The following is a 23237-nucleotide window of genomic DNA, read 5'->3' as shown; positions in this document are numbered from 1 at the left end:
ACGTCCCTTCTGCTGGAAACAACACTGTGCTGTATGTCTTTTCCTTAGCCTTGACAATCCAATATAGACATCCCTTCTGTCCACCAAGTGTCCCTTGCTTCCCCGTTGCTGAGGGCGTCTTTCTTATGTAACCCCATGACACCTTGTGCTAAAGCTTTTCAGAGGAATCACAGTCTCTAGCTTAGAGCCTGGTGGGATAGGCAGCAAGGAATCTGCCCTTTATACAGGAAATGCAGTGGGCCATGTAAGAGGTGCTCTGTTAAGTGTTTGTTGGCCTTGGAGATCTGAAAAGGCATTCATTCTGGACTCACATTTTTGTTGCTGTTTGGTTTGGTATAGAAATTCTAGGTTAGGGATTTTTGTGTGTGTAAAACATTGCTTGATTTTCTTTTCAGTTCCAGGGTTACTGTCCAAAAGCTCAATGCCATTCCCATTTTTGAAAAAGATTTTATTTATTAGAGAGCGAGCGAGTGAGCATATGAGTGGATGGGCAGAAGGAGAGGGAGAGAATTTGGAGCAGACTCCTTACAGAATTTGAGGGCAGAGCCAGACCCCATGACCCTGAGATCATGGCCTGAGCTGAAACCAAGTGTCAGCCTCTCAACCAACTGAGCCACCCATCTTGATTCTTTGTGGGTATCAAAGGATTTCTCTCTCCAGGGTCGCTAACGTTCTGTGTGAGAGTCGTCTTTGCCTGGCATTGCGGGACATTGCAAGTGACACACCTGAGTGTAGATACATGTCTGTCCGGGGCACTCGGGAACCTTTCTGTCTCGAAACACATTATCCAGTTCGGGGAAACGTTCTGGAATTACTTCATAGATGATTTCCTCCTGCTGTTTTCTTTCTTTCCTCTGGAGCTCCTGGAGTTTGGACACTGAATCTCTCGGATTGGTCCTGTAATTTATTCTCTCTCTTTCCTCCCCTCTCTCCTTGCTGGGAGAGATCTTCAGCTTTATCATCTGAGCTTGTATTGGTTCTTTTATGTTAATGAGCATATTTTTAATTTTTAAGCGTTCTTCTGTTTTCTAAACATATCTTTTTTTTTTTTTAAATAGCGTCCAGTTTTGGTGTCATGGATGCAATATCACCCTTATTTCTCTGATGCTATTAATGATAGTTCCATTTCGGAGGGATGGATTCTTCCTTACCACTGCCTGAAAAGTGTGTATGTGTGTGCGGTTTTTCCCTCTGTCTTTCCAGTGACGGGCTTTCTCCAGAAACCTCGTGACCCGTGGTATTCTGCTTACATCTGTGTGGGGTATTAGGATCTGTGTGTGTGTTTGTGGGGTGTCTTGTGGACTATGGGCCTCCTGTAGGGTGACCTGGTGGGCCTGTCTCACTTAGGAACCACTAAGTTCGTATCTTAGGTGTTTTCTCTCGAGCTGTTCAGATTCTCTAAAGGAGAACCTTCTACTAGTCCACCTGGAAAGTGTAAGGCTGACGTCCTGTGCCCAGGAACCTGACAGGGAAGAGGGCAGGGATTTGGGTCTTCTGTACCTCAGCTTAGCCTTTTCCGGTGTGGTGCCCAGCATTTCCCTGGGCTCAGTTTCCCTGGGCTCAGTTTCCCTGGTCCACAGACCTTCTGCTTTGCCTTCTCTAAGACTAAACCCCTGGGGTGGGGTGGGGTGGGATGCCGACCTGCCTGAGGGAAGTGGGGGAGGGGGTCAGGGGCCAGGCCTCTTTCTCAGGCCAACTTACAGTCAGGCCTCCCTGGTGCTGCCGGTCCGGTCCCGGTCCCTCGGCCTTCTGGGAGTTCTGGAGTGCTAGTTCTTTAGGATTCGGCACTCCCAGGTTTCTTAAGTTAATTTCCACTTGTCCTTGTGCCCTCTGGTCTCTAAAATTGTGTGGCTGTCATCTCCCCGGCTGCTGTCTTTAAAATTGTGGGTTTGGGTTTATGCCTTCAAAAGTCTCTTTACTCTTGTTTCAGTGAGTTGTTGGGGGACCCAGGTAAAGCCCCTGTTCCCCCTGAGAGCCGTAGCCAAGGCGTAGTCGGTGTGTGCCGCTGCCCTTGTGTGCTGTTGCACACGCCAGTGGGTGTGTTTCTTCAGCCTTTGTGGGAAGGGAGTGCTGGGTCATTTTCTTATGGAACCCCCAGCACCTGGACCTGTGTGACTCTCACACGAGAGCCTCCGCAGTCACTGGCCGAGTGAGTGAGGGAACAAATGAATGGATAGCAAGGAGACTTGGAAACAAAAACGGAAACAGAACTACAATTCACCCCGGTTCAAACTGTTCTGTAATGCAAGGCACTTTAATGTAACTCTACACCTGTTAAATATAAAACCGTTTCACAGAGTTTATGGTTAGTGGCAGGGACATGGTGGACTTCTCCCTCATCCTGGTTTCTTTTCTCTGGCTGCGGTGAGCATGTGTTACTCCTATAATTTTTAACGGGGGAATTAAACGAGGAAGAATAAGAACGCATCTGGTTTAGAACGTGAGCCTGAGCGCATTGGAGCAGAAGGACGATCTATGGCTTTTGCAACTGTTCAAGGTCATGCTGCTGCTTTGGACCTTGGTGTCTTGCTCTGTAAAGCAAGTGGCCGGACCAGATGCATCGAAGGTCCCCAAGTCCCTGTCCTGTGACCCCACGACTATCTTCTGCTTGGATCATGATAGCATAGGTCTCTTGTGGAAAAGAACTGCCCCCACCTCTGCCCCCACCTTTTTTTGGGGGGGGGGGACATAGAATGCCTTTCATCAGCACGTGTGCTCATCTGAATCTTCATTCCTTCAGAATGGAGTCTGAGCTCATCTCCTTCATGAACAGTCCTTCCCTGCTCCAGGGTAGGCCGGACTCCCTGTCTGCAGCGGCCTTTCCTGGTGTACTTTGCAGCTGGGCAGAAAGGAAAGAGCCTAGACCGTGAAGCTGGACAGTACCAGGTCGAACATTAATTCTGTTGCTTACTCACCCTGTGGCCTTGGACAGCTTACCTGGTGTCCCTGAGCTTCAGGTGCCCCCCCTTCCCAAAGGGAATTTGTTTTTTTTTTTTTTTAAATATTTTTTAAAATTTACTTATTTGTCAGAAACAGAGGGAGAGAGAGCGAGTGAGCACAGACAGACAGAGAGGCAGGCAGAGGGAGAAGCAGGCTCCCTGCCGAGCAAGGAGCCTGATACGGGACTCGATCTCAGAACCCTGGGATCATGACCTGAGCTGAAGGCAGCTGCTTAACCAACTGAGCCACCCAGGCGTCCCCCAAAGGGAATTTGTAATGAGAGCTACATCATGGGGTTTACATGAGTATTGAATAGGATATATGTTTAAAAGGCCTCCCTTAACATGTGACACAAAATAGACCCATAACATAAGAGGCTGACGACAACAGGAATGATCAACATTTATGTGCATTGCCTTCTTTACTCAAAAGTAGGTACTTTTATTGTTTTTATTTTTCAAATGAGGAGATGGAGCCATAAAGACATACCTTGCCAACTGTCACAAATCAAGGACATGGACCGTTTTGTGTTTTTTAAGTGTTTGTGTTCACACTTATTCCACAAAGGCTGGTTTGATGGTGGTGAAAACGGGGGGCAGCTGGGGCCTAGGGAGTGCCTGGGGCCTGGGGGAGGGCAGCAGGTGTGAGGTGTTTGTGTCAGGTGACAGGGAGAGCGCCTCTCAGACGGGGATCTAGAGACGTCAAGGAGTCAAGGGAGCAGGCCTCTGTGGGATCTGGGGGAGCACATTGCAGGCATCGGGGATGGCGGCAACTACGGGAAGCCAAGCGGAAGACTGGGCTTGTTTCTTCAACTCCACATTTCTCTTTGAGCTCCCAGATTGCCCGGTTTTCCTGTTTTGTGTCCAGTATGATACTGGATAAAGAAAGTGAGGAGCATTTTCTTAGATGATCAAGAAACATTTTTCTGTTAATTAGTACTCCCACCCATGTGTACGTAGATCATGGGGGCATAGGAACTGTATGTAGTTAGCACTCTAGGATGGTTCTCAGTCCCTTTCCCACAGTCTCCAGGGGGAAGGCAGTCTTAGGAGCAGCCCTGCCCTGCAAGTCCTGTCCACAACTCTGTACTGTAGCCTTGGTGGCCTTCTTTGATCTCTTTACCAGGCCACATGCTCCCCCGCCCCAGGGCCTTTGCACATGTGGCTCCCATCTGTTCCTTCAGGGGTCTGTCAGTTCTGTCTGTGGGGAAGCCTTCTGTGATCCCTGGCCTGGGTCAGTTCCCTTGTTCTGGGTTCTCATAGGTCTGTCTGTAGTTTTTTTCCTTCGGAGTATTCCTCTCCATTTATTTTGTCTTATCTTTTAGTTTTTCAGTTTTTAAAATAATTTGTTTATTTGAGAGAGAGAGAGGGAGAGTGAGCATGTGAGAGGGGGAGAGAGAGAGGGCCAGTGGGGGAGAGGGAGAAGGAGAGGGAGAAGCAGGTTCTATGCTGATCAGTGAACCTGACCTGGGGCTCGATCCCAGGACCCTGGGATCATGACCTGAGCTGAAGGCAGATGCTTAACACACTGAACCACCCAAGCACCCCTTCTTCTCCATTTATAACTGTATACTCACCTGAGTGGTCCTTGTTTCCTGACTGTCTTTCTCCCGGGGCCATAAACTCCAGGAGGCAGAGGCCCGGGCTGCTCTAGCTCATCCCTTTCCTCCCCTGCATCCCTAGCATCTGGCATAGGAGTTGGCAAATTTTATCTGTAAAGGACCTGATAATAAATACTTTAGCTTCTGTAGACTCTCCGGTCTCTGTTGGGGCTCCTCAGCTCTATCCTTACAGCACAGAAGTGGCCATAGACAATGTGTACATGACTGAGTGTGGCTGGGTTCCAATAAAGTTTATTTATGGACACCAAAATTGGAATTTCATGTAATTTCCACATGTCGTGAAATACTATTCTGCTTTTGAGTTTTTCCAACCTTAATAAAAATGGAAAAGCCCTCTTGCTTTGTGGGCTGTATAGGCAGTGGGCTGGATCTGGCTGGCAGCCTCTAGTTTATTGACCTGTGACGCAGAGCGCTGGGTGACTTACAGCGGGCTCTCCGTGAGTATTTGTTGAACAAGTAGATGGCATCTTGGACAGGGTAAGAGGCAAAGAGTTTATGAGCTGCTGCCTTCCCTTGATTTACTCCATAATCTCTATCCCTTGTCAGATACCCTGTGATCTGTTAAAATTGAAGAAGATAGCCTACTGATTCTTCTTTTAAAAAACTACCTTATTAAGATACAATTTACAAACCGTAAAATTCACCCATTTAAAGTGAACAACTCAGTGGTTTTTAACATATTCTCAGCTGTGTGGCTATCATCACTATCAATCTGGTAACATTTCACGCCCCGTCAAAGAAACCCCACACCTGCTGATGGTCATTCCCATCCCCCACAAACAGCCCCACTAACATTCTTTTTTGCCTCTATAGACTGGCCCAGTCTGGACATTTCATATAAACGGAATCCTATTGTAGGTGGTCATTTATGACTGGTTTTGCCTTCGCCTTGGCCTTTTTGAGGTTTGTCCTTGTCGTAGCATGTGTGAGAATTTCTTTTAAGTCCGAATGATAGTCCGTTGTATGGGCATATCACATTTGGTTGTCCGTATTCATTCATTCCTTCGTTGACAGACATTTGAGTTGTTATGACCTGCTCTGGATGCTTGTGCACAGTTTTTTTGGTGTCAACTTGTGTTTTCGTTTCTCTGGGGAAAATACCTAGAAGTGGAACTGTGTGTTGAGCCTCCTATGGGGCTGCTGGACTGTTCTCCAAAGCAGCTCCGCCATCTTGCCCCCCAGCGAGCAGTGTGTGAGGGTTCTAGTTCCTCCACAGCCTTGAAGGTACTCTTCATTTTATTTTAAGTTTTTGGCTGACTTGTCTACTGCTCGTCTTTCTGATTGGCCACTTGGTTCTGTGGTGGCCACACCTGTGGTTGTGAGATGGTGGGCTGAATCGGACACTTGGATACGCTTTATTCTTTCTTTGGTAAGAGCAGTGTGCACGCTTCTTGGAGCACATTTGGGCAGCAAAGCCTGATGCCCGTTAACAATGTGTTCACTGCATTTGGCCACGGCCTGCTGACTCCAACAAGTCTCCAAAGACCAAGGCAGCTGCCGGAGTGAGCAGTGCGGTAGATCAGGCAGGACACAGGCCCTGGGGCTCAGAATGTGGAGCATAGCTCGCCCGTGCTGCTGCCCAGATGCTTGACCTTGGGCAGGTGCTTAGTCTCTGCAGGCCTCAGTTCTGTCCTTTTCAAGAGGGGTCCATGCCTGCATTCAGCTCTCATTCAACAGATCTTTTCTGGGTACCTCCTGTGTGGCAGGCCTAGCACATTCCTCTGCAAGCTTATGGTGAAGATGAAACAAGGTGATGTGTGACGTGCTGAGCATGCATGAGAATAGGACAAAACCAGCTGACAGAGCCTGCCCTTTCTGCTGTCACCCCACTCCTCACTGTGTGCAACCGTCGTAAGGGAATGACAGCTTCTCAGAGGAGGACAGGTCTCTCCTGCTCACGTGTGGCTTGCACTGGGTTCCAGCCCAGTCACTAGATTCTGCTTGGAAGATTCCAGTGATGAGCACTGCCCCTGATGGCTGGGCAGCCCTGGTTTTCGGATCTGCCTCTCTGGAGCTGGCCTTTGGCCTTGTCTCCGCCAGCCAAGACCAAGAGAGTGAGCCTGCTCCCCCCGTCTGCATGACAACACGGGAGTATTTGACAACAGCTTCCCCTCCATCTCTTCTCCAGTTCCACCAGCTGTCTCCCAGATAGCTTCATCTGAGACCCCGCTGCCCTGGTGGCCGCCTTTGGATATCCTCCAGCTTGTTTGTTGTTTCCTGGACTCAGCCAGAGCCTTCCCCGTTGGAGATAAACACAGACCGAGTGCCTGAATGAGTTGTAAGCCTCGTAGGGTGACCAATCTTACCTTTACCAGCAGGATGCTCTTATGGAGGAAAGTACTCAAGAAGGAAAGATAACTTCATTCAAGATTATGGAAAAAATAAAATTCCAGCGAAAGCCTCTCTGACCCTCTGTGGCTCTCCCAGCTCAGTCTGGGAAGGCAGTGCAGACCGCCCTCCTCATCCGGCCCCTCCTGGGCATCGCAGGGGCCAGCTGCTCTGCTGAAAGGGTTTGTGATTGAGGGTCTGAGGGTTCCCCACTGTCACCCCCTGTCCTGGGGGGCAGAGCTGTTGAAACATTTCTTGGGCTCAGTTTTATAAGCTGCTGGAGGGAGATGGTGACAAGCAGCCCGTTAATAAAGGCACTTGAGCAAAAGCAGCACAGGAAGGGAGAGGACGCAGAGCTCCATCATTTGTCTGTCTGATTTTCGTGTCCTAGGGCCTCTCTCTTCTTCTGGTGGGAGAAATCCAAATATGTTTAGCAATTCCTCTGCTGCTGCCCATGGGAGTCAAAGCCTTGTAGCCTTTGTAATCAGGAATAGTCCAGAAACCCACAACAGGCCCAGCTCTGCCCCAAGGCAGGCACAGTGACGAAACACACATTTTGGGCCTTTCCCACTTCCTTAGCCTGAGTTTTCAAAAGCCCGTGCCTAATTTTTTTTTTCTGTGCTCCAGGCTGATTTACATAACTTTATTCTTCTGTGGTTAGTTACTCATTCAGAAATTCCCCTGTCCATCTGTTCTGGGATTCTGAGTCAGTGGTAACAGACTATCATGGTAAGTTCTGGCCTCTGCCTCCCTACCTCCTCTCTGCCCGGAGGTGGAGGCAGAAGGCAGAGGCCAAGGGCCGGGACACCTGTGCGGAGTCTGTCCACCTGTGCGGAGTCTGTCCAGCAGAACGGAGTCCGGTTCCTCCAGCTGAAGGAGCACCTTGGGAGGCAGTTGCTACAGGTACTGGAACCTCAGGGCCTGAGTGCTTGCCTCCAGGCTGTTCCCTCAGGGCTTGGGAGGTGAGGGGCGACCCAGAGTGAGAGGCAGCATAGGGCATGGCTAAGGCCCATCTCTGGTTCAGGTCCCAGCCCTGCCGCTTTCCTCTGTGGCCCTGGGCAAGTTCTTCAAGCCCTTTCTCACCTGTGAAGTGGAGATCCTAAAAGACCTGTTTCACAGAGTTATTGTGACAGTATATGAAGTGAGTTGAAGCATCTGGAACCCGCTTGGCACACAGAAGCCCCGGGCAGCTGTTAGCAGTGGTGAGGAGGAGGGCGAGGAGGATTTCTATTCTTCCTATTGGGCTACCTCATCCCTCGTTTTTTCTTAATGGAACAAAGATACCCAGTGTGTCTTTATTGACAAGTATGGGAAAGCTCTGGTGTGAGCTCAACCCCATGGCATTCCCCTTCAGATTCCTTAGCACTCCCTCCCTCCTGCTCCTGACCAGTGTCCTCACCACTCCCAGTCTCCGAGTGAGAACCAGCCTTTGGCTGATCGCCCAGTAGCAGCAGACGATTTCATGTCCCTGCCTCAGTCTCCTCATCTGTAGCCTGTGGAAAAGCATTTACCTCTCGCTCCTCTTCCTCCCAGTGCCCTCCAGAGATGGAAAGAGGCACCAGGCACCATCTGTTAAGCATGACAGACAGGTCCCAAAGACAGAACTTTGATGAATGGTATGGGAGAGCTGGAGGGCCCAGGACCCAGGGGACCATCATCCTGCCCTCAGGAACCCTGGGCCATGGTCTGGAGGGGGTGGGCATGTTGCTGAGTTCTCTTCTTGGGATATCGAGAGCACATCTGTGCCCCTTGGCTTACCCCACCGCAGAAAAGGTAGGTCAGATGTTGTTTGGAGAGTCCGTCACAAATGAATATTCTCCTAGCTCATTCTCTGACCCCTGCCTGGACAAGTGCCTATGCTTTTGCGCTCAGGATACTCACAAAGGGGCGAAGGGCAGTTTAACACCAGAGAGAAAGCCTCAGGGACATGAATAACCATCCATCATTGCTTTCCCGTTATGCCTCAGGTGCTGCTTCCCAAGATGAGGAAAATGAGGCTCAGAGGGGCCCATGAGCTGTCCCCTGAGGTCATGCGGTGGAATATGCCAGAGAAGGATATCTACTCCTTTCAGGGAGGCTTCTAAAGTGTGTGTTCCTTCCAGGAGGGGAAGGAGCCCCACGAGGCCCTGTTGGAGCCCACAGACCTTTTCTTCTGACTTTGCTGGAGAATTGTGATGAAGCCCTTTCTCTCAGCCACATTGATGTTCGTGTGTCCTTTCTGCTACTGGTCCCAGCCTTTCCCCCTCCTCCTTTCCCCTTCCCTGTTGCCCACCCCAGCTCCATGGAGTGTTTAACTTGAAGACCTCCCCGTTGGTGGCTGGCGACACATCCCACCCGCCTCTGCTATCTCCCGAGATTTGAGGCATCAGCAGGTGAGAGACACGTGTGCTGGAAGATGTGCGTGACCTCGGGCTTTTGTGACCAGTGTGGAGAGGGACATGGGGAGGTGAGATGTGGGTGGCAGTGTTTGCTGCGCTCTCGAGGTGTTCTCAGCTGAGAGCATGGAATCCTTGTGGTGGGGGGGTGGGTCCTGTCATCACAGGTCTGGCAGCTGGGGCCCCCGGAGTCTGTCTGTCGGCCTCAACCGACTGTGTGACCTTGGGCCCATCGTTCCCCATTCTGGGCCTTGCTGTAACATGAGGGGTTTGTTTTCCTCCAAGTTCTACAACCTGAGATGTCTCCATGGGGGAATACAGAGCCCAAGCTCCCTCTCTCCTCCTTTCCCGGTTGCCTCTTAGAGGTTGAGGTTTGCTTTTCAGCTGGTGTTAATTGCAAAGCTTTAACGTGTGCTACGGCAGGGGCCAAGAGAAATTCCAGGGCCATAACTCCCTGGGACATCCAGGGTGAAAAGTGTTCCGGTAAGGGCAGGTTCAAACAGGATACCCTTGGGGCCCGGGGACGGGATACAACCTTGGCAGGCTCCTTCACCTCAGGGAACACAGCTCCGTGGCTTTGGAAGCTGGCTGGTTAAACCTGGCAGGACCTGCTTTCCAGCTGCCTCATCAGTGCCCTTGTGTGGCAGAAGCCTAGCCGGCCAGCTGGGGACCAGCGCCCCCTCAGCCTGGAACTCCTTGTCCCACCAGCGGCTTCTCCTTCCTTTCCAGCCCACTCTTCCACCCCCTCTGCCATCCAGGCACCGTCTCTCCTCCAGCTCTACCAGCCCCGTGGCCCCAAGTGCACTTCCCAGCCTGCCGGCCTGCCTTCTTGGTTCAGGCCTCCCATCCCCTCTTCATCCTCTCTGCTTATGGAGGTCACCCCCATCCTTTCAGACCAGGCTGGGATAGGTCAGAGACTGAGCCTGGTGCAGGGCCCAGCCCAAGGAATGCAGGTTTGAAGGGGGGTGGGGGAGGAGGAGCCTTAGTGCTGACCTTGGTCACACGTCACAGCAAGTAAGCCTTGTCACCTGCTTGGCATGAGGCTGAGTTCTGTGAGTGTAGCAAAGATGGGCACAGCTCACTGGCCTTGGTGAGAGCAGCCCTCATGAGGGGCCGTTGTGGAACCGTCTGGGATAAACTGAGTCTGTAAGTGGGAGGGGCTGGTCGGGCCTGTGCAACTTAGGTGACAGTCCCAGGACCTGGGTCCGGCTCCCCTTTTGCCCCGGGCTCCTTTGCAGACCTTGGGTCTGCCACAGCCCCCTCTCCGATGTTTCCTCTTAGTAGAATGAGAAGGTCGGGGTGGGCCTTCCTTGAGGCCCTTCCGGCTCTGCCGAATTAGCAGTCGCTGGCTATCAAGGGCTTCCTGTGTGTCCCACAGTAGGAAGCATGACGGGTCGAGCCCCATCCAGTTCTCCAGACAGTTGTCTTCACCCTCATCTTGCAGGTGAGGACCCTAAGGTTGAGAGCCAACAGTTCCGCGGCCCCAAGTCAGATCCAGGCCACAGGTGGATTTTGTTTGGACCGCCCCCTTTGGGGTTTTTGTTTGTTTATTTGAATTTAAACATGGAAGCGATTTCACAAAAATAGAGATTTGGGGCTTTTTTAGAAATGAAGGGTCTGGTTACACCGAGTCTGCACTGCTTGGTGGCAGCATTTGGCTGGGTCGGTCTGAGTCTCAGCCATTGCCTGCAGGTGGGCCTGGGCTCTCCTGAGCCCTCCAAGGCGACCCAGCGTGGGAGCATGCCTGTAAGCTCAGCCAGTGTCATTAATTAGCCTTTTCTCCCTGCCTCTGGTTAAGGATGTGATAGAACTCAGACTGTGTAGGTCACACAGCTGCTCTATTCGAGGCAGCAGTCAGACTCGGCTCTCTCTGGCTTTAAACCATGAACCATCAGCTGCTTTTCTGCGTTATTTCTGAGTCCCAGCAGGGATGTTTGGGTCCTCTGCTGGAGCGCGAGAGACCATAGTCAAATCTCTAGATAAGGAAGTTGACAAGAGTTCCTCTTTCCAGAGAGGTTCCAGTCTCTAGCCCCGCCTGAGGGCACTGTCCTGGGAGGTGGCAGTTGCTACCTCGCATTTGAGTCCGGAGTAGAGCCCTCCCCTTGCCCGACAGTGTGTCTCTTCCAGTTGATTCCGTATAACCGTGTGTTGTGTTTCCTGTTTGCTTGCACCTTGGTTTCTGTTTACTGACAGGGTGAGCCCAGGAGAGCCCACCTCCCTGTTCCTAGGAGCGTTGCCAAAATGCCTAACAGAGAACGTGTGTTTTGGCCATGGCAAATGGAGGGAGGAAATAGAGAGGTCTGTTCAGACCGTGGATGCCTTGGGGTTGGTCTGGGGTCTCTAAGGGATAGGCAGGCAGGATGCTGGGCCTCCCGAGCAGGGCGGGGGCTCTGAGGGGAGCCCTGGTGGAGGTTGGAGTTTCCTGCCCTTGGTGTTGGTCTGTCCAGCTGTTTCCTCCTGATAGAGCATTTGGACAATGCCACGGTGACTCAACTCCCAGCATCACCAGTGAACAATAGCAGATCTGTCCAGGGTCAGCCAGGGAGTGGCGGCTTACACCCGTCAACCTGCTTCCAGGCTCCCCGAACCGTTTCCCTACTTGCTGTTGGTGGCCCACAGCCCTTTCTGGTTGGGTTAATTTCAGGCTGTTGCTTTTTGGTTTCCCTATAGCGTGTCCTCACTCCTTCTGTGTGCACAGCTGATCAGAGCTTCGGTGGCTCCGTGCTGACCAGCTGCCTGCCTGCCATCCAAGGCAAGTGTTGCCAGACCTCCCTTACCCTTGGTTTGAGGTTCAGTGGGTTTGGCACAATCCCTCAAGGTTCTGAATCTCTATCCAGGCATCTAGGACCTGGACGAGTGTCCGATGGGAAAGACAGCTGTGTGATTCTGTAATCTCCTCCAGTGGGTAGAGGATTAAGCAATTTTTTGGTGGGTTTGTTTTCATGGATTACGATTTTTTTCTAACAAAAGTGATTGTTTACTGAGTGTTTCTGAGTTCCTGTCACACAAGCACTTTGCATAATTTATCTAACTTAGTCCCTCCGTAGCTCTCCAAGGGATGTAGCAGTACCTCCATTTTACAGATGAGGCATCTGAGGCACTGAGATCCAAAGTCCTGTGACATGTGACTTCCTCAGGGGGAGCACGGAGTGTGTGGAAGAGGATAGAAATCAGTTTGGGGACCCTGGATGGGAGATGAGTGGTTTGAAAGAAGCGGCACAGAGAGAATGCAACAATGAGTGGGGCCAAGGCCCAGTGTTCTTGGAGTTTATAGGAAGGCGAGGGAAACCGGTGTATTATTGCTTACCTCTGATGCAAGACACGTGACTGGAACTAACAGTGGGGCTGCCACAGTGATTTGGAACCACATTCTCATCCAGTGTTTGAGCACCTGAATAAAGAGACCCTTCAAAACTGAAGTGTGATCAAAACTGGTCCACGTAGAAAATACCGAGATGTGGTGCCATTTATGTCTAGAGTTGCAAAAGTGCAACACTGCTCAGAATTAGTTTCAGTAGATATTGGAAGTTTATGTCCAATGTTCATTCTGACTCAGTAATTCTGTTTTTTGGAATTTGTATGAAGGAAGTTATCATATACACATGTATATATATGGGTATATATGTACACACATGTGAATAAGTTATCTTCATTGTAGCATTATTTGTAATAGATAGTTAGAATTGGAAACATTCCAAACGTGCAACAAAAGATCGGTTATGTAAATTTTGACACATTCATCTGATGCCTTGCTGTACAACCTTTAAAAAAAAGCCATGTCTTCAGAGATTATATATGACTTAAGATAATGCTTATGAGAAAGTGTCAAGCAAATAGTGTAGGATTTAAAACCATATAGGCTGTAAATTCTAATTTTTAAAAAACACAAAGAAAAAAGACTAGAGGAAATATACCCCAAATGCTAATGATGGTACTGATTATTAGTGAGTTTTGTTTTCTTTTTTATGTTCTTTTATAGCTTCTAAAATTAAAAAAAAAATGATTTATTTATTTATTTTAGACAGAGAGAGTGAATAAAAGGGAGGGGCAGAGGGATAGGGAGGATCTTGAGCAGACAGACTCTCCACTGAGTGTGGGGTCTGATATGGGGCTTTATTTCCCCACTTTGAGATCATGACCTGAGCTGAAATCAAGAGTCGGCTGCTTAACTAACTGACTGAGCCACCCAGGCATCCCTAAATTTTTTTTTACAATACTGTAATAGCAACAAGAACAAAAATGTCTCAGGGCGTTTGTTGCATGAGCGTACGCCACCGTGCCCTACAAAGGGAGTCTCCAGCACTTTCTAGAGCGTGACCTTCAGTGTGTTTGGGGAGGTGGATCCTCTGCTTTCGAGTTCCCTCTTTTTTCTCCATCACTGTCTCCCCTCTCCAGTTCATTCCCTTAGTGGGCCATCGATTTATAACCGAAGGACGATTTTTTAGAAATATGCCTTGTGTTGTATTGGTTCTGTTTCCCGAATACTGTGAAAAGAGAGACATTTTATACTTCTCTCCAAAAGAAAACCCTAATTTAAGTTTCTTTCCACTCATGCGATCCCAATTGATTTTCTCTTTGTAGTTCAGATGGCCTTTGTCAGATAGAAGAATTTTCTGCTCCTGCCTTCAACGGCCTTGGAAAGCCCAATTTCAAATGATAGGTCGTTGCCATGGCCTGTTAAGTCACACCAGTCCTGCCTGCTTTCAGCACGGAGGAATGGGAGCGAGGGAAGCTTTGCCATCTCAACTGTTCTGTGGCTGATGAGAAGTTTGAAGCTGACCCCCGGGTGAGCCCAGAGAACACTTGTGATGTGAACTCAGCAATAGCCTTTTTGTTTGTGTTCTGTGGCTGTTGATCAGGACTTAGCACGTTACCTGGCATTGAAGGCTCCCACAATTGTTGTTTGGATAAATTCTGGCCTTTGCGGCAATATTCACTCCCACCGGTGAGACTTCCTTCAAGCGTAGGAGGAAACTGGTGTCCTGTCATGGTTAAGAAGACAGGTTTAGGATCAGAGAGATGTAATCGTGGCTCACTAGCCCAGTGATTGGGAGCCCTGCCCCCAACTTGGAGCCTCACTTCCCTCCTCTGTCACGCGGGCATAATGCTGAAACCCCAGAGGGCTGTTACAGGAATTAAATGAGATCCTGTTTATAAAATGCTTAGTAAGGGATCAAGGAATATACAGCTAATATTACATAAATGATACCGTTGTTTTTGGAGGACAGGTTCCTCCTATCCGGGTCTTTGTTCTTGCCATGGTTGGAAGGTGGCTTCAGTGGTTCATTCTCATGGGGACCCAGAGCCCTGACCACTTTCTTCACCCCCAGCTTCCACCTTCAGGACACCTCGCCACTCCTTCTGGATCTGCAGACACAAAAAGGCTGATTCCACCAGCTTTCCTGGCTACTCGCACTCCGTGGGGAATAAACTTTCAAAACACGGAAGGCCCGTTCTCAGGTCATCTTCAAGGAGGCCTTTAACGCAAAAGACTGAATTTCCACATCCCCCGAGAAATAATGTTCCTGGCCCCGTAAGGACTCAGCTTGCCTGCACCCCACAACCAGGCGGCTCTGGGTTTCCCACTGGTTAGGGCAAAGACAAAAAAAGTTTAAGGTACAGCAAGCCATCACCGTCACCACCTGCCTATTTCTGTTGTTTGGAAAATTTTTTGATTGTGATGAGGTATGCATAACATTGACCGCTTTAAACATTTTTAAGTCGTACAGTTCAGTAGTGTGTTAGGGTTCTCTGGGGGAAACAGAGCCAAGGGGAGAAGCATAGACACACGTGTCTTTTATCCTATGATGGCCTACAATACCTGATGTACATAGCACGTGGGCGGAGCTTGATCAGGAGGGATTGGCTAGGACCGTAATGGAGGCCGAGAAGTCCCACTGTCTGCTGTCTGCAAGCCAGCGGCTCAGGTGGTGTAATTCCGTCTGAGTCCACAGGTCAGAGAACTAGGGGAGCCAGTAGTGCGCGTGCTAGTCCAAGGATGGCAGATGAGAAGTCCCAGCTGAGGCAGGGAGGCAGGGAAAGGGGGCAAATCCCTCCATCTTCCATCTTTTGTTCTATTCAGGCCCTCAGCAGACTGTTTGGCCTTCACCTGCACCAGGGAGGGGGGCACTCTACCGACTGTACCAATTCAGATGCTGATCTCATCTGCGACACCTCCGAGACACACCAGAAATTAGGTTTCATCCGGGCGTCTGGGCCAGTCTGGGTGGCGCATGAAGTTGACCTTCACAAGTGGCGTCAAGAACATTCACGTTACCGTGTGCCTGTCACCACGGCCTGTTTCCTGAGCATTGTCATTCTCCCGAACTGCAGCTGTGTACCCCTGAAACCCCAACTCCCCACTCTCCCCTCCCCCTGACCCTGGAAACCCTTGCTCTGCTTTCTGTCTATGATTTTGAGGCCTCGAGGTTGCTCATGTAAGTGGGGTCACCCAGCCTTGGTCCTTGTGTGACCAGCGCGGTCCCCTCCTCCTGCGTCCTCATGGGTCAGCAGTGCTGTAGTCTGTGTCTGAACTTCATCCCCTTTTTTAGGCCGAATAATACATTCCATTGTGCGGATTGGCCCCATCTGTGTTTATCCACTGCTCTCTGATGGACATTTGGGTTTTTTCTACATTTTGGCTCTTGTGCCCATCATATTTTAAAGTTAAATCCCCCCCTCTTCCCTTGGAGTCCTCCCACTGGTTCCCCAGGACGTGCCTCTGTGTCCTGGAAGTGATGACTGCACACCTTGGTAGTGATACGTGTGTTCATAGGCTCTTTCCCTATGCACTGGCTCCATTTATCCATTTCCCTCATCAGGCTGTAAATGCTCCGAGGCTGGGAATTGTGTTTAATAATTCTTTTTACTAGCTCCTGAGAGTCTGTTTTAGGAAGCGCTAAAGGATCTTGGTTAAGAGTGTGGGTCCTGAGGTCAGACCACAGGGGTGTGTACCCTAATTCTACCACTTCTAACTTGTCATTGCACAGGTCCCTTCCCTACACTCACTTTTTCTTTAGAAATGGCGATGATGGTGATTACCACCTTGAGGCGCTGTCGCAGAAATGAAATGAGATCGTCCAGGTAGAGGGTTTGGCACAGTGTCCCAGACATTAGACGCCCTTAAAAGTTAGCTTAAGAACAAATGAGGAGCTCAACATCCTTTTCTGGATTCGTTGCTTTTATCCTGTTTCTTCTCGAGATGGCTGGGTGGAGAGTAAGGTGGCTTCCGCGGTGGGTTGGGATCTCTGGGTCAGACCCGGGCAGAGTTCGACCCCGCTCACCGCCAGTCGCTCACATTTCCTCCCAGTGCCCTCGGCCCCCTTCAGGTGGTGTGTGCCCGGGGCCCCGGGTCTTTTTCCATGCCTCGCCTGTAGCCTCTTTTCTGAAGGGGCCGTTGAGGAGTGGGACAGACCAGGCAGCGAAGGGAGGCCTTGGGCCCCATATGGGCAATGGCTTTCTCGGGATGGTGCTGTTGGGATGGCCAGCGGGTAACATCCCAGATGCTTTACTTCGCCGGCCACTGCAGAGTCAGCCGTGTGCCCGTGGCCGGTCCAGCCTGACCAGCTCGGGAAACTTGAACCTCTCTCGTGGGAGAGCCCGTGTCCCAGCAGGGTCGGGCTGAGCCTTTGGCAGCTGCTCGAAGTGGCCTGTGGTTTCTCCTCCACGCTGATTGAGCTGGTTAAAACAGAAGTGTCTCTTTTTTCCCTTCACTTTACAAAAGTTTCCCAAATATTCACTAGATCTTTGCACAGTGTATTCTTAGCATTAGCTTCTAGATTTGGCTTCCTGGACAGAAATGGTGGGGGGTGGGAGGTTCTGCTTGGGGCTGATTTTCTGCTCCGGGTAGACGTCTGCCTGCAGGCGGAAGGCAGGAGCTGGGCGAGTGAAATCCAAAGGCCATCACTCCTCAAGTCAGGTGACAGGGCTTCTCGAGGCTGGTGCTTGGGATTGGCTGTGGCCTCGCCAGAGTGGGCCCTTCCTGCTTACGGCACCTCGAGCAAGTTCTTTGCCCCTTTTACCGTCAGCCTCCTTATCAGCGAGATGAGGCTAATAATAGTGTCTTCCCTGCAGAGATGTGAGGATACAGTGAGATAATCTATAGAAAATGCTTAGTATAGTGTCTGGCACACGTGGGGTTGCTCTAAAAGTGGACGTTACTTCTATTTTTATTGGCGAACTTTATTTTTGTTGTTCCCAGCCTCCCGGCTCTCTACACCTTTTTTCTTTTTGTGGGAACTCTGATTCCTCTAGGATCTCGGTGTCCTTGAATGGCTCCCTTCTTTCCTCTGGCACCGCCCACTCGGCGGGGGTGGGGGGAGTGCTCTCATCCTGTAGCCACAGCAGATTTCAAGGGGGAAACATCAAGGTCGTGACAGTTGTCCTTGCTGAGTGGTGCCTTTGCTGTTTCTCACCTCCTCACCTCCATCAGGGCGTTCTCTACTTGCTAAGATCGTGTCCTCTCCCTTTGTAATTTTCTCAACTCTTGGGGGAAAAGAGAGGAACTGAAGGTTTATGGAATGCCTTTATGGGCTGGGAGCTGCTAGACACATTCATTATCTCATTGTCCCAATGGCCCTTGGAGCCTGCTGTTAATGTTATTCCTGTGTTTATGGTGGAAGAAACTGAGGCACAACAAGGCTGGGCAAAGAGCCAGAGGTCACACGCAAGCAGGTGACAGTGGGGCATGATGGAACCTGGACTTGGGCAGCGGCAGCCATGATCTTTTCACCACGGGTGCTGGGTGGCCTGGTTGCGCCCAGCACTGGGGACTAGCTCCCCTGCGACTCTGGGCCCCTTGCCTACCTTCTTGGAGCCTCAGTTTGTTCACCTGAAAATGGGCATAAGTGTAGCATCTAATGCTGATAAAGCCATCGCACAGTGCCTGACACTGGGCGAAGGTACCATCACGTGTGCTTTTCTGTCAAAATTTGACTTCTGGTAGGTTCCTGATTCTGGGAACTCACAGAATGAGTCCTGTCCTCTGACCTCTCCTGGACAGACCCCAAGTATTTGCTCTCATGCATCGTGTCCCTCCCAAAGCTCTCTCTGTTGTTTTTTAAAAAATTATTTATTTATTTGATAGATAGAGATTATAAGTAGTCAGAGAGGCAGGTAGTGAGAGGAGGAAGCAGGCTCCCTGCCAAGCAGGGTGCCTGATGCAGGGCTCGATCCTAGGACCCTGAGATCATGACCTGAGCCGAAGGCAGAGGCTTTAACCCACTGAGCCCTGCTCTCTCCATTTTTAAAAAAACATTTCTTTATTGTGGCAAAGCACATATAACATAAAGTTACTGTTTTAACCATTTTCAAGTGGATAGTTCATTGATGTTAAGTACATGCACTGTGTTGAGAACCAGTCCGTCACCACCATCCAGTTCCACAACGTTTTCCTCACCGCAGATGCAAATCCTGCACCCCTGAGACCTCATTCCCCGGTCTCCCCTCCCCCCAGCCCTCGGCAGCCTCTGATCTGATTTCTGTCTGTGGATTTGCCTATTCTGGACATTTTGTGTGAATCAACTCATAGCACGTGCCTTTCGTGTCTGGCTTGTTTCGGTACTTGGCACAGAATCGTCGGGGTTCACCCAAGTTGCGGTACCTATCAGAACTTCATTCTTTTTTATGGCCTAAATAGTAGTTCTTGGTGTGGATGCAGCATGTTTTGTTGATCATCTGTGGCTGGACATTTGGGTTGTTCTTGCCTTTTGACTGCTGTGAGTAGACCTGCTGGGAACAGTCAGGTTTCTGTGTAGACACCTGTGTTTGGTTCTTTGGGGTGTCTACCTGGGAGCATGACTGCTGGATCATATGTTAATTCTGGTTTAATGTTTTGAGGCTCTGCCAAGCTGCATTCCCCAGTGACGACCCCATTTCACATTCCCACCAGTGATGTAGGAAGGTTCCAGTTCCTCCATATCCATGCCAACCCTTGTTTCCATTAAAAAAATTTTTAAAAAAGTCGTGACCATCCTAGGGGGTGTGCAGTGCTCCCTCCTTGTGGCTTTTATTTGCATATCCCTGACGGCCCATGGCACAGAGCATTCTCCTTCCCTTCTAACATTCCCGCTTCCCTTTTGCTCTAATTCTCAGGTCTTCCACCATCCGGCTGATGCTTTTCACAGTGTGGCCCCGTGCGTCTAGATCCTGTTTAAAATGCTCAGATCCCAGGGCATCCCTCGCCTCTGGCCACGCTGGGAGCAGGGCGATGCAGGAGACTCCCACTTTGCGAGTTCCAGATCTGCTCCTTTCTCCTCTCCGCGCGTCATCCCTTCCTCCAGCTCATGGAGCTTCTAGAGTCTGGGTCTTTCAGCCCAGGCGCTCACCCTTGTTTCAGTCTGTCCTTCCCAGTCCTGGTCCACTGGCTCTTACTCTCGACCGGAGTCAGGGTGAAAACAGATCCCTTCCTGCAGGCTGGCCTGGAAGTCCCTTGTCTCACCTAAGTGCGGTCGTTAATCCTCTGGGTTGTTACTGCCTTCAGCCTGAACATCCCCCATCGCGTCCGTGGGATTATTCAGAGAGTCTTGTAAGAGCCTGTTCCCCCAACCCCAGTGACCTCGTTCCCTCTGAATGTGACTTGAAGGCACTGTTTTGCTTCTCTTGGGTGGGTTTATGGTTTCAGGCCTATTTCTGACCAGGGAATCAAAGACTGCCCCTCAGGGAAGGAATTTCAGGCATGAATGAGCAGATGGAGGAGGTATTTTGGGGGGCAGAGAGTTTGTCTCCGACCTCCAGAAACCACGCCACCATCTGCCTGTGCACAAGGGACCCCACCCATCCTGGAAAAAGCCTTGGGCTCGTTTCCTGCTCCAGGGCCCTGTGCCATGGGACCTGCTTTGCCCCACCAGCTCTCACCTTACAGGCAGTGGCTGTGGGTCTGCCATCTCGCTGCAGAAAGTGTTTAAAACCACGACTCATTTACTATATGAAAATGCGCTGCAAAAAGATGAGGTAGCATAAAATAATAGCATAAAATGGGAAAGACCTTTCCCACAGCTGTCCCTCTACCTTAGTCCTTTCCCGGGGGGTGTGGGTGAGGGGTGGGATCAGGTAAAACTGGCTATGGATTCTGGTTCCTTCCAGGCCTTTTATTCCAGTGCATTCTTCTTCTTCTTTTTTTCTCTTTCTGCGCTGAGTTGGGGGTGGAGGATCTCAGGACTCAGCAGGGACACGTGGAGGCGACGGAGGGCAGGAGAGGAAGGGCCATTTAGGGGCTCCACTCTCACCGGCTGGCTCTGTCCCTTTGGGTGACTCAGTTTCTGCAGTTACAAACCTCATCAGCTCCTGGGGTTGCTGGGAGCAGGGGGAGGGGGTGGGGGGGATACATGAGACTGCCTTCGGAGAGTGTCATGTAAGGATTAGGCCTTCCATCAGGGGCCTGTGTCGGGCACAGGGTGAGTGCTTGCCTGCCTGCCGCTTTGCCCGTGTCCGCTCTGCACGGACATTTTTTCTTCCACACTGGCCTTTCTCCTTGTGGCTGTAGCAGAGCTAAGCCAGCCACGTTACTAAAAATATTGATTCTCCCCACAAGCACACGGGTGTTCAGTTACGGTATGAATGAATGGGTGATGGGTCCAGGCTCTCCCCCTCTCCAGATGAGAGGGTTGTAGGTACAGTTATACAATTAGCTGTGAATAGTCATTGACACATTAGTATGAATTAGTGTCATAGACCTTTGAAAGAGACCCAGATAATGAGCCTTCATTCTACAAATGGGGACATTTTAAGGCTTTACGGAGGAAGAAGCTTGCTGGCAGTCAGCAAGGGGCCAACTGAGGCTGGAACCAGGTCTCCTGATTCTGGCTAGGGCTCTGCTGATCCAAGGGGATCACCTAATATCTGGGAGGGCCTGCTCACCTCTGCTTGGGGTTGCTACTTCCAGGTGGAAGGCTGTCTGAGGCAGGAGGCTCACAGGCCAGCAGGTGGAGGGGCCTTTTGAGGGAGAGAGGGAGCTCTGGGGGACTGTGGCCTGGGGTTTGGCCTGGCAGGTTTAGGGTCCCGTACCTTCCATGATAGGAAGTGGGAAGTGTTTGGGGTGCTGAGATTCAGCTTGGCTTGGCCTGTGGAGCCAGGCTGGCAGCTCTGAGGGTGTGATGGCTAGCTGAGGCCCCAGGGGCTGGGTCTGGTGGGACATGCACTCTGATGATCACAGCCCAGTGTGAGAGCATGAGAAGGGATGATGTGACTCGGAAGAGGCAGCAGTGTTTGCAAGGCGAAGAGGGACTGCCAGGTCAGGGGCTGGTGGTGAGGCTGTGTGGAGCCTGCAGGAGCAGAGGGGATGCCATATGGGAAGCTTTCTGTGGTCAGAGTCAGCATCTTATTTACTGACTGTTTCTCAGTGCTTATGCGGTTCCTTGCCCTAGAGTCAGAGCACTGTTTTTAAATTGCATTAAAAAAAAATTTCAAGTTTTTCTTTTACTCACCTGGAAGATCAGCATTTTTATTTCTTATGTAGATGAATGAGCCAGGCTCCTCCTTCCTCAATCACTGGAGGATGACCAATAGGCTTTTTTGGGTGCTTTAAACATTTTCTTCTTGTCTTTTTTTTTAAAAACATTTTTATTTATATATTTGAGAGAGAGAGCATGAGCTGGGGAGGGGCAGAGGGAGAAGCCGACTCCCCACTGAACAGGGAGCTTGACTCAGGGCTCAATCCTGGGACTCCTGAGACATCCAGGACCCTGGGATCATGACCAGGCCCAAGGGTCTGAGCCACCCAGGCACCCCTTGGCACATTTTTCTTCTGCCCTCTTCTTTCTGCTGGGTTCTACATCATGGAGCTGGTCACTCCCGGTTCAGGTGTGCAGGGCTGACTACTGGTTGCCCCTTGCAGGTGGCCTTCTGGCTCCTTGCCTGCTCTTATTCGCATTGGCCACTAGATGGCAGCAGAAAACGTACCAATTTCTCCTCCATGTTGATTTATTTAGGTCAAGCCCTTTGCTCTAGGTGGGTCAGCCATCGCTTCTTGGATGGCACAGGGACTCCCAAATGCTATGTCTCACTGGTTCCAGGATGGGTACGAGGAAAGGCTGAGACAAAGCTGTGGCAGCCTGATGTCTGACTGTCCCACAACATTCTTTTATTTATTTATTTATATTTATTTGACAGAGAGAGATCACAAGTAGGCAGAGAGGCAGGCAGAGAGAGAGGGGGGAAGCAGGCTCCCCACTGAGCAGAGAGCCTGATGTAGGGCTCGATCCCCGGACCCTGAGATCATGACCTGAGCCGAAGGCAGAGGCTTTAACCCACTGAGCCACTGAGGAGCCCTATCCACAACATTCTTGAGAGTGGCCATCTCAGCTCAAGTAGTCCCAAAGTCGGAAGGCTGGCTTTTCAGGAGTCCTCCCTCAGTTCGGCTGAATTTTTTGAAAAGTTCCCACTACTGGGCAAGAGCTCCTTTGTCCCAGGCTGGGTCTTCACGCCGTAAAGGGGCCAGCAGCTGAGACCCAGGGTCAGAGAAGTCCTCTTGCTCCTTGCTCAGTCCCCAGCTTGGAAGCCCGTGCACATACTGATGGGCAGAGAGGTGTTGATGGAGGGACAACAGCGGGACACCAAGGACGTGGGCCGCACTCACGGTGATATGTAGCAGTGGCCGACGTTTGCAAAGCACTGGCTTGAGCTGGGGGATGCCCTGTTGTCCAGCTGACACTCTGCATATTACATGACTGCTTGTGTTCCAGGCCATGTGGCTCTTCCTCCTCTCCCACGGTGGTCTCACTTGGTCTTCCCAAAGGTCTTACCCTGTGTGGGGCACCGGGGTATCTCCTTTTCACAGACAAGAAGACCGGGGCATGTAGAAAGGAAGTTGGTGTCCAACACATCAAGGATAGGCTGCGACCATGCTCCATTGCCTCCCTGTTTGTAGTGAAGCAGGCGTGTGTGCTGGGGTTGGTGGGAGTCAGAGACACACTCCCTCGCTCTCAGGACCAGGATGACCATCAGAAGGTCTAGCCCAGTGCTTGACAGTCACGGCT

The 23237-nt window shown here is 50.7% G+C and overlaps 1 protein-coding gene across 4 annotated transcripts in view; it reads left to right on the top strand.

Annotated features, from left to right (window-relative positions):
• The window catches only part of TSPAN9 (tetraspanin 9), a 192299-nt gene that overhangs the window by 29208 nt on the left and 139854 nt on the right, over positions 1-23237 (top strand). Inside the window, exon 1 of one of the 4 annotated variants that reach the window (XM_013048844.2) lies at positions 7857-9261. The exons of the other annotated variants lie outside the window; for them this stretch is intronic. The gene's annotated coding sequence lies outside the window, so the exon portion shown is untranslated. Of the gene's footprint in view, positions 1-7856; positions 9262-23237 lie in introns of those variants that run through there. 4 annotated transcript variants of the gene reach the window in all.

This window comes from Mustela putorius, unplaced genomic scaffold (assembly GCF_011764305.1).
Source record: "Mustela putorius furo isolate JIRA1106 unplaced genomic scaffold, ASM1176430v1.1 tig00003988_pilon_pilon_pilon, whole genome shotgun sequence".
Classification (NCBI taxonomy): domain Eukaryota; kingdom Metazoa; phylum Chordata; class Mammalia; order Carnivora; family Mustelidae; genus Mustela; species Mustela putorius.
Note: the sequence above shows the minus strand (reverse complement) of the source record. Positions and strands in the feature narration are given on the sequence as shown.